Source organism: Tamandua tetradactyla, chromosome 3 (assembly GCF_023851605.1).
Source record: "Tamandua tetradactyla isolate mTamTet1 chromosome 3, mTamTet1.pri, whole genome shotgun sequence".
Classification (NCBI taxonomy): Eukaryota; Metazoa; Chordata; class Mammalia; order Pilosa; family Myrmecophagidae; genus Tamandua; species Tamandua tetradactyla.
In genome coordinates, this window is record NC_135329.1 from 34133571 (window position 1) to 34143397 (window position 9827).

The window sequence follows — 9827 nt, forward strand, 5'->3', positions numbered from 1 at the left end:
TCCCTAGTCAATACTGTATGTTTGAGCCTGTAATTAAATAATCTCTCTGGAGATGTGATTTAATCAAGAGTGGTTGTTAAACTGGATTAAGCGATGAGGTCTTGATGAGTTTCTGGAGTCCTATAGAAGTGGAAACATTTTGGAGAATAAAAAGAGATTCGGACAGTGCAGAGAATGCTGCAGCACTACAAAGCAGAGAGTCCACAAGCCAGCAACCTTTGGAGATGAAGAAGGAAAACTCCTCCCAGGAAGCTTCATGAAACCGGAAGGCAGGAGAGAAAGCTAGCAGATGATGCCATGTTCTCCATGTGCCCTTCCAGTTGAGAGAGAAGCCCTGACTGTGTTCATCATGTGCCTTGTCATTTGAGAGAGAAACCTTGAACTTCATCAGCCTTCTTGAACCAAGGTATTTTTCCTTGGGTGGATGCCTTTGATTGGACATGTCTATAGACTTGTTTTAATTGGGACATTTTCTTGGCCTTAGAACTGCAAACTAGCAACCAATTAAATCCCTCTTTTTAAAAGCCATTCTGTTTCTGGTATATTGCATTCTGGCAGCTAGCAAACTAGAACATATGGTTTCTGGCTTATTTTGCACAAGGTATTATCTCCCAAGTTCATTCAGTTTGTTGCATGCCTCACAATGTCATTCCTTTTTGTGGCCACATAATAGTCCATCGTATATATATGTATATATGTATATCTGTAGCTATATCCATATCTGTCCATTTGACTACCTATCTATAGCTATCTATCATCTCTATCTATCTATCTATCTATCTATCCATCTATCTATCTATCAACAGTTAGCCTTTCCACTTCTACTTATTGTAACTTTCAGGTCCTCATCCTCTGGGCATCATGGATAATATCCCAAATAAACAAACCATGTCTTACACTGTCCTCACTTGGTTCTATAATCAGCAGTGCTCTCAAATGTATATAATTTTCATTGGTCCAAAAAAAAAAAAGGAACCAATAAACACAACCTCACCAAATATCAACTAAAGCCTCCCCTAACCTCCTTTCCATCCCCAACCCCCAATTGTTTGCCCCTGGTATCGCTGTGGTACTGTTGCTGTCTTTCTGTTAACTATAGGTCATAGCATACAATATTAGTTTTCCCCTTATACCCCTCTATTATTGAATCTTTGTACAATATTACACCTGAGAAGGAGTTCATGCGAGAACTTATTTCTAACTGTAGAGTTAGTTGGTGGGATACGTGGCAATATACAGCCCCTTTCATCATATTCACCTTCAATATGGCAATGTTACTTGTAATCCCACTAATTAGCTACCATCACTTCCATCTGATTTTTTAAAATTAAGTTCAACCTCGTTGGGTAGCCTTTCCCCCATCTCTAGCCTCTGTGTACCTCTAGGTCCCTTATATTCTACAATGTAAACCTTTTATATTACATTTACCAGAGTAATAATAGGAAAACTACACAGTGTCTATCCTTATGTCTCTGAATTATTTCACTAAGCATTATGTCTTCAAGGTTCATCCATATTGTTATATGCTTTGGAACCTCATTTGGTTGTACTGCTGCAGAATATTCCACTGTATGTATATACAGCATCTTATTTATACACTTGTCTATTGATGGGCACTTGGATTGTGTATTAGTTAGGATTCTCTAGAGAAACAGAATCAAGAGGAAATACCTGTAAATACAAAATTTATAGAAGTGTCTAATATAACTGTGGAAATGTAAAGTCTAAAATCCATAGGGCAGGCTGTGAAGCTGATAACCTTGATGGAGGGTCTGGATGAACTCCACAGGAGAAGCTCAAGCCGTAGCAGAAAGAAGAGAGAGACTGTCTCTTCCGAAACCTCCATAAAAGCCTTCCATTGATTAGATTAAATATCACTCGTTGCAGTAGACACTCCCCTTGGCTGATTACAAATGAATCACCTGTGGATGCAACCGACGTGATCAGGATTTAATTCTATGAAATGTCCTCATAGCAACAGACAGGCCAGCACTTGCCTAACCAGACAAACAGATACCACCCCCTGGCCAAGTTCACACATGAACCTGACCGAGACAGTCCACCATTTGTCAACTTGGCAGCTATACACATCACCTTAAACCATACTTAATTTCTAAATAGAACACAAAAAAAGACACTTTTTTCTCACCTAACAATACTCAACTGTCCTGCATATAACTGGAAACACATTAAATCTCCTGAGAATAGGGTGCAAGTCCTTGGGTAACATTCATTCTTAAAAACTTGATACCTTACAACCATGAACAAAACAGCATTACAGTCTTCATTTCTGTAAGAGTTCATTTCTGTGGTCATAGTTCATATGTATCACTACCTTCTTTTCCACTACCCATTCCATTTTACAATGGAGTGCTACTGCACATGCCCAACTTTATGGCTCAGTGGGCAACACCAAGCTCATGATAGGCAACTCAGGTCTCCTGGTAACTTGGCCCACGGTTAAGTGTTTGGTTTCTACCAAGGCTCAGTGGCAGGCCAAAAGCTGTTTCTCAAAAGGAGAGTAGTTATCTGCAGAAGATGGTAAGGCTTTGCTCCAAAATCCTAAGGATCTGTATGGTGATTCTCCTATAGGGGCCTGCCAAAGGCTCCAAAGAGCATCTCTATTTGCCACTGATACTTTCAGCACTATTGGATCTCCTGGATCATATGGTTCAGATGTTAGAGTAGCTTGTACAGCAGCCTGCACCTGTCACAGAGCCTCCTCTTGTTCAGGTCCCCACTCAAAATTAGCAGCTTTTCTGGTCACTTGATAAATGGGCTGGAATAGAACACTCAAATGAGGAATATGTTGTTACCCAAATCCAAAGAGACCAACTAGGCATTGTGTCTCTTTTTTGGTTGTAGGAGGGACCAGATGCAGCAGCTTATCCTTAACTTTAGAAGGGATATCTCAACATGCCCCACACCACTGGACACCTAGAAATTTCACTGAGGTGGAAGACCCCTGTATTTTTGTTGGATTCATCTCCCATCCTCTGACACACAAATGCCTTACCAGTAAGTCTAGAGTAGTTGCTACTTCTTGCTCATCAGGCTCAATCAACATGACATCATCAATATAATGGGCCAGTGGGATGTCTTGTGGGTGGGAGAAAGGGTCAAGGTCCTCAGACTTTACAGGGCTGGAGAGTTTATATATCCCTGAGGTAGGACAGTGGAAGTATATCACTGATGTTGCCAGCTGAAAGCAAACTGTTTCTGGTGGTCCTTACTAACAGCTATTGAGAAAAAAAGCATTTGCCAGATCATTAGCTGCATACCAGGTACCAGAGGATGTATTGATTTACTCAAGCAATGATACCACATTTGGAACAGCAGCTGCAATTGGTGGGACTCACCACCCTTGCATCCTTCAAGTCCTTAAGAGTAAGTAATCTCTGCAATCCCTCCAGGTATCTGGTATTGCTTCTGATTTACTATTTTGCTAGGTAGGGGGCAGTTCTAGTGGCTTCCACTTGCCCTTTCCCACCATAATAGCCCTCACTGCATGATTTGGAGAGTCAATGCGAGTTGCTCAGAATGTCTATTTCAATTACACATTCTGGAACTTGGGAAATAACTACAGAATGGGTCTGGGGGCCCACTGGTCTCACTGTAAGATGGCCCTGAACTAAGACTCCATTGCTCGCCTGACCTCCATAAGGCCCCACTCTTGTTGGTGGACCAGAGTGACGTTTTGGGTCCCCTGGAATTAATGTCACTTCTGAACCAGTGTCTAATAATCCCCAAAATATCTGATCATTTCCTTTGCCACAGTGCACAGTTACCCCAGTCAAAGGCCACCAGTCTCCTTGGGGAAGGCTTGCAGGAAGATTAACAGTATAGATTTGTGGCAGTGTAACAGGGTTCTCCCCCAATGGGACCTGGCCTCCCCTTCATTCAAGGGACTCTGGGTCTGTAAATTTCCTCATGTCTGGAAATCGACTAAGGGGCCATGACTCTGTGTTTTTGTAAGTCAAGTTAGACTTCTGTTTACTTGATCTAGAACTCTTTTGTTTACACAGTTCAAGCAAGAATTTAGTGGACTGCCCATCTATTGTACTTCTAGGTATCCCATTATTTATTAGCCAATGCTACAAATCTCTACGAGCCAAATTATTTTGACTCCTGCTTTGAGTTTGCTGTCTATTATAATAGCTACCTGGTGATTAAGTGCTGCCACCTGGCTTCTGCCAACTTGGGTTCCAGTCATCCTCATTGTGTTTAAGGATTCCAGCTCAGTGACAGCAGTTCCTACAGTAATATCTGACCTACAGAGAAGTGCAACTGCAGAGCTCTTCAAGGATGATGGCGCTAGTCTCATGAATTTATTTCTCATTATTCTGGTAAAAGATGCGTCCTCCAGACATTCCTGGGGTTTAAGAGCAGGCTTTATATGATAAATCCACTCTAACATCCCAATCTCTCTAAGCCTCTGTATACCCTCATCTACATTATACTAGGGCAATTCTGGCATTTAACCTCAGGTAATGTCAGCCATATTTTGAATCATGTTTCAACCAACCATCCAAACAAACTGTCAATGCCTGACACATGAACCTGACCATGACAGATTGTGTCCATATTCTAGCAATTGTGAAAAAGTGCTGCTAAGTACATCCATGTGAAAATCTGTTTGTGTCACTGCTTTCAGCTTTTCTAGGTATATACAAAGTATTGGTATCGTGAGTTGTAGGGCAACTTGATATTTAGATTTCTGAGGAACTATAAAACTGTTTCCACAGTGGCTGTATCACTTTATATTCCCACCAGCAGTGAATAAACGTTCCAATTTCTCCACATCCTCTCCCATATTTGTAGTTCTCTGTTTGTTTTATAGCAGTCATTCTTATAGATGTGAGGTAATATCTCATTGTAGTCTTGATTTGTATTGCCCTTATAGCTTATGAAGATGAACATTTCTTCATGTGCTTTTTAGTCATTTGTATTTGTTCTTTGGAATAATGTTTATTCATACCCTTTGCCCATTTTATAATGGGGTTGTTAGTTCTTTTGTTGTTGAGTTGTATAATTTCTTTATATGCATAGAATATCAAACCTTTATCTCATATGTGGTTTCCAAACATTTTTTCCAAATGATTTGGCTGCCTCTTCAGCTATTTGACAAAGTCCTTTGAAGCACAGAAGCATTTGAGTTTGAGGAATTCTCATTTATCTATTTTTTTTCTTTTGTTACTTGTGCTTTGGCTGTAAAGTTTAAGAAGCCACCTCCTATTACTAAATCCTGAAGATATTTTCATTCAGGCATTTTATGGTACTGGCTCTTATATTTAGGCTTTATCCATTTTGAATGAATTTTTGTATAGGGTACAAGGTAGGGGTTCTGTTTCATTCGTTTGGCTATTGATATCCAGCTCTTCCATGCCCATTTATTAGAAAAAGTATTCTGTCTGAGTTAGGTGGGCTTGGAGGCCTTATCAAAGATGATCAATTGACTATAGATTTGTTGGTCAACCTCCATACTCTTGATTTTATTCCATTGTTCAACACTTCTATTTTTGTTTTTCTGACATGGGCAGGCTGCAATACTTCCACCTTTGTGTCTTCACCATGCCGTTTTGAACACTGTGGCTTTGTAGTAAACTTTAAAGTCAGGAAATGTTAGTCCCCCCACTTTGCTCTTCTCTTTTAGGATGTCTTTAGCTATTTGAGGTCTCTTTTCCTTCCAAATGAATTTAATAACTAGCTTCTCCAAATCTTCAAAGTGGGTTTTTGGAATTTGGACTGTTATTGCACTGAACCTGTAGATCAGTTTGGGTAGAGTTGACATCTTAATGATATTCAAGCTTCCTATCCATGAGCAATGAATGTCTTTCCATCTATTTAGGTCTTCTTGATTTCTTTGAGCAACATTTCTTTGAGGTTTTCTGTGTATAAGACCTTGATTTCCATGGTTAAGCTTATTCCTAGATATTTGATTCTCTTGGTTGGTATTTTGAATGGATTTCTTACCTTAATTGTCTCCTCAATTAGGTCATTACTTGCATATGGAATCATTACCGATTTTTATACATCAATCTTGTATCCAGCCACTTTGCTGAATTTTTTTTTTATCTCAGGTAACTTTGTCATAGATATCTCTGGGTTTTCCAAGTATAACATCATGTCATCTGAAAACCATGAGAGTTTTTACTTCTTTCTTTACTCTTTGGATGCATTTCATTTCCTTGTCCTACTCGATCACTCTAACTAGGACTTCCAGTTCAATGTTGAATAATAATGATGATAATGGGCATCCTTTTTTCATTTCTGATCTTAGGGAGTGTGATTGTTAAGTGCTGATGACAACTTGGCCAAATGATTTTGCCCAGTTGTCTGGTCAGGCAAGCACTTGTCTGACCATTGCTGTAAGGACATTTCATGGCTGGTTGATCAACCAAAAGCTGGTATATTAAATCATCTACCAGTTGATTGCATCTGTGACTGATTACATCTGTGGTCAACTAATGAGAAAGTCCAATCAATTGGAGGCTTTATAGGAAGATGAGATATTCTTTCACTATTTCTTCAGCCAGTGAATCTCTCCTGTGAAGTTTGTCCAGACCCTTCATCAGAGCCACTGTTTCACAGCCTGCCCTATGGATTTTGGACTCTGCCATTCCCACAGTTGCATTAGACACCTTCATAAATCTCATATTTACAGATCTCTCCTGTTCATTCTGTTTCTCTAGAGAACCCTGACTAACACGGGGGAAATGCTTTCAATCTCTCACCATTAAGGATGATGCTGGCTATGGGTTTTTCGTATATGTCCTCTATGATATTTAGGAAGTTTCCTTCACTTCCTACCTTGTGACAGGTTTTTATCAACAATCTACTACATACAAGGGAAATCAAATAAGAATAAGTTCAGATTACTCAGCTAGCACCCTGGAGCAAGAAGGCAGTGGTATGATATATTCAAGATGCTGAAAGAGAAAAACTTCCAGTCAAGAATTCTGTACCCAGCCAAACTGTCCTTCAAAATTGAGAAAGAGAATAAAATTTTCACAGACAAAGGAGTCCTGAGAGAACATGTTAATGAGAGACCAGCACTATGAGAAATACTAAAAGGAGTTCTGTCAGCTAAAAAAGAAAAAAAAAAAAAAAGACAGGAGAGGGGTTCTTGTAGAGGGCACAGAATTGAAGAGTACCACTATGGTAATTTAAAGATTACAAAGAGAAAGAGGGGAAGAATATATAAATCTGACAAATAAAGTAAAATAAAAAAGATAAGATGGTGGAATCAAGAAATGCATTTTCAGTAATAACTTTGAATGTTAATGGACTAAACTTACCAATTAAAAGATACAGATTGGCAGAATGGATTAAGAAACATAATCCAGCTATATGCTGCTTACAAGAGACTCATCTTAGACACAAGGATACAAATAGATTGAAAGTGAAAGGATGGAAAAGATTTTCCATGCAAGTTGTAACCAAAAGAAAGCAGGAGTGGCTATACTACTATCGAACAAAATAGACTTAAAATGTAAAGAGACAAGGAAGGACACTAGATACTAATTAAAGGGTCAATTCACCAAGAAGATAAAATAATCATAAATGTTTATGCTCCCCAAACTGAAGGGAGCAATAGATGTTTCAACAATAACAGTAGGAGACTTCAATACACCACTCTCCTCTATAGATAAAACAGCCAGACAGAAGATCAGCAAGGAAATAGAGAAGTTAAATACTTGATAAATGAGTTAGACCTAACAGACATATATAGGTCATTGCATCCCAAAGCACAAAGTTGCACATTTTTCTCTAGTGCTCATGGAACGTTCTCCAGGATAAATCATATGATGGGGCACAAAACATGTCTTTTTTAAATTTAAAAACATTGAAATTATTCAAAGAACTTTCTCTGATCACAATGGAATGAAGCTTGATCTCAATAACCACCAAAGAAAATGAACACTCACAAATATATGGTGATTAAATAACATGCTCTTAAACAATCAGTGGGTCAAAGAAGAAATTGCTAGAGAAATCAGCAGTTATCTGGAGATGAATGAAAACAAGAATACAACTCATCAGAACTTATGGGATATGGCAAAGGCTGTGCAGAGAGAGAAATTTATTGCCTTAAATATCTATATTAAAAAACATGAAAGAACAAAAATCAAAGACTTAACAGTACATCTGCAGGAACTTGAGAAAGAACAGCAAAATAATCTAAAAGCAAAAAAGAGAAGAGGAATAACAAATATTAAAGTAGAGATAAATGAACAGGAGAGTAAAAGAACAAAAGAAAGAATCACTAAAATCAAAAGTTGGTTCTTTGAGAAAATCAGTAAAACTGATGGTTCACTAGCAAGACTAACAAAGAAAAAAAGGGAAGGATGCAAAAAAAAAAAAAAAAACAAAATAAAAAATGAGAAGGGATGCATTACCAGAGACCCTGAAGTAATAAAAGAAATCATAAGAAGATACTATGAACAACTATACACCAATTAAGTAGACAACTTAGATGAAATGGGCAAATTCCTTGAGACACACAAACAAGCTACCTTGACTCAGGAAGAAATAGAGGATCCCAACAAACCAATCAAAAGTAAAGAGATTCAATCAGTCATGAAAAATCTTCCTACAAAGAAAAGCACAGGGCCAGATGGCTTCACAGGGGAATTTTATCAAACATTCCATAAAGAACAAACAACAATCTTGCTCAAACTTTTCGAAAAAATTGAGGAAAATGGAGCTCTACCTAACTCATTTTATGAAGCTAATATAATTTTAATACCAAAACTACGTAAAGATGCTATAAGAAAGGAAAACTACAGGTAAATCTCCTTAATGAACACAGATAAAAAAATTCTCAAAAAATATTAGCAAATAGAATCCAACAGCACATTAAAAGAATTATACATCATGACCAAGTAGGCGTTTATTCCAGGAATTCAAGCATGGTTCAGTACAAGAAAATCAGTTAATGTAATACAGCACATTAGCAAATCGAAAGGGCAGAATTACATGATCATCTCAATTGATGCTGAAAAAACATTTGACAAAATTCAGCATCCTTTTCTGATGAAAACACTCCAGAACATAGGAATCAAATATGATTCCTACCTCAATATGATAAAGGAAATATGTGACAAACTGGTAGCCAGCATTGTGCTCAATGGAGAGAGACTGAAAGCTTTCCCCATAAGACCAGGTACAAGACAAGGATGCCCACTGTTAACACTATTATTCAAAATTGTGCTCGAAGTTCTAGCTAGAGCAATCAGGCAGGACAAAGAAAAAAAGGCATCTAAATTGGAAAGGAAGAAGTAAAACTCTCATTATTTGCCAATCATATGATACTGTACATGGAAGATACTGAGAAATCCACAGTAAAATTACTTGAGCTAATACACAAATTCAGCAAGGTGGCAGGATATAAAATTGATGTGCAAAAATCAGTAACATTTCTGTACACTAGCAATGACCTAACTGAGGAGTCAGTTAAGAAAAAAATTCCGTTCCAAATAGGTACTGGTTTGAAAGGATGTATGTACCCTAGAAAAGCCATGTTTTAATTAAAAATCCCATTTCATAAAGGTAGAATAATCCTTATTCAATACTGCATGCTTGAAACTGTAATCAGATCCTCTCCTTAGAGTGTGATTTAATCAAGAGTGGTTGTTTAGCTGAATTAGGTGATGACATGTCTCCACACATTTGGGTGGGTGTGAGAAGTTTTTGGAGTCCTATGAAAGTGGAAACATTTTGGAGAATAAAAAGAGATTCGGAGAGTGCAGAGAATGCTGCAGCACCATGAAGCAGAGCACAGAAGCCAGCGACTTTGGAGATGAAGAAGGAAAACACCTCCTGGC